Source organism: Lygodium microphyllum, chromosome 2 (assembly GCF_053477565.2).
Source record: "Lygodium microphyllum isolate KBCC chromosome 2, Lygodium_microphyllum_v1.1.10, whole genome shotgun sequence".
Lineage (NCBI taxonomy): Eukaryota > Viridiplantae > Streptophyta > Polypodiopsida > Schizaeales > Lygodiaceae > Lygodium > Lygodium microphyllum.
The window spans coordinates 168,849,429-168,851,473 of NC_141136.1; positions in this window are offsets into that span (position 1 = coordinate 168,849,429).

The window sequence follows — 2,045 nt, forward strand, 5'->3', positions numbered from 1 at the left end:
AATGACAAGTCAATGAGAACTTATAGCCATGAGACTTACTGCGAGATTGTCCATGTGACTAAGAGTGAGACTATTGAGAGTCTCTTCCATGATTGCCATTACCACTCCTACCATTATTGCCTCTAAATGTCAAAGCATGAGAGGTGCAGGAATCATAGACATTCTTTTTGTTAACCTCTTCAATCAAGAGTGCACCCTCTACATCCTGCAATTATAACCCATTAGTAGATATGTTGGCACACATAGTAGTACAAAAGGTATCTCATGATTTAGACACATTGTAGCTAAGAGAAACAAGGGAAGAAGAGTGCCCTTGAATTCAATCCCTTGCGAATACAAATGAGTAATAATAGAATGAAACTCATTTAAGTGAGATGGCATAGAAGTGCCCTCCTTCATGTGAAGGTCCATGAGTTGCTTCAATCAATACATCTAAGAAAGCAAGGCTTTGCTTGTCATAGACATTGTGAATCTTTTCCCATAATTTCCATACAGACTGCCCATCAGAGACAACATTATAGAATACCTACTTAAAGAGGATAATATGATGGTGGACTTACATAGCTCATCTAATTTATCCCAATCCTCGGCATCAATAAGTTGAGCTTGGCTCCTAAAACTCTTTCACAGAATTTGAGACCCCCTTATGTTTCAAAAGCCTAATTTTCATTTTTGCACTTAAATTTGCCTGATTTGGGCCTTTCAATAGCTATATTGATGCCATCCAACTTGCCAATATTAAAGATAGCACTATCACTCGAGCCACTAGGAATAATGAAAGCAAACAAGTGCACAAACTATCAAAGTAGGTTGTTGTAATTACTACAAATAGCCCTAAAATCAGTATTAAATCAAGCTAAAAACAAGGGGTACTAACCAAGTAATGAAATGTCCACAAACTCAATGCAAAGAGATATCAAATGAAGGTGACTTCTCGCATAAATAGTGCAACAAACTGCAATTATAGCATGTTGAAAATGAAGTATAACAGTAAATCAACGGTTCTCACAAGAAACAAAAGAGACCAACTAAAGGCATAATGGACTGAGCAATGTAACAAAACACTCTGTACATAACCAACCAAGATGTATATATCACTGACAACATCATGATAGAGATAGGTGCTGGCCCAATAATTATGTCAATAGCCCACTAAGCATCAACCACGTACATAAAGCACGATAAGGGCATGTACATGTCACCAAGTTCCACGATCTCACTGTAAGACCCTTAAGCTCAATTGTGTAACCAAATGCTCAATGTGACATCCAAGTGTTAAGTAGTAGCTCCCATTGGAATAAAATTCGAATGCCAGACAAGCAAACAAAGCTCAAAACATCATGTGAAAGGCATCCATACAACCAAGATCCAAGTAACATATATATGGGAGCATCCGACCTAAGTAACTTGCAAACCTCTTACTAGAGCATCAAATAGCTATACATAATAGTGAATGACAACAACCAATGTCAAGATTCAAAGCTTTTGTCTCAAATCAAAAGTAATGCGAGAGCATAACGAAGCATGTAACATGAATCATAAGCATCGGTACATCACCCCAAATAATTGGTAAGCACTTGTTGGGAGCAATAGGTATATGCTTTTATTAATAAAACATCATTCAACCCTGCTTATTATAGTAGTAAAAAACCTATGTAAAACTTAGTAGAAGAGTGCTTAAATCATTCCCATAGCATTCCAACACATTGTCATAACATCCCCAAATGAAGACATTTGAGAAAGCATAAGTGACCTCCAAACAATGAGTGAAGTGTTGTCCTAAACTGTATGACATGAACTGTCACAAATTGTGAATCATTAACTGGTCTTGGGACCTTCAAATGATGCCTAACTCAGTCTCAGAGTGCTAAATACGATGCCAAGTGAATGCCTAAGTGCCAAATGATCACATGAGAGCCAAAGGAGTACATTTGAGTGAAAGGGAGTGACTGATCGAAGGTTGGACTCGAGAGCTACGGCGCAAGAGCAAGAGCAAGAAAGGGAGAGACTAGAAATGGGAACTCCAATAGTCACAATGTGTGACC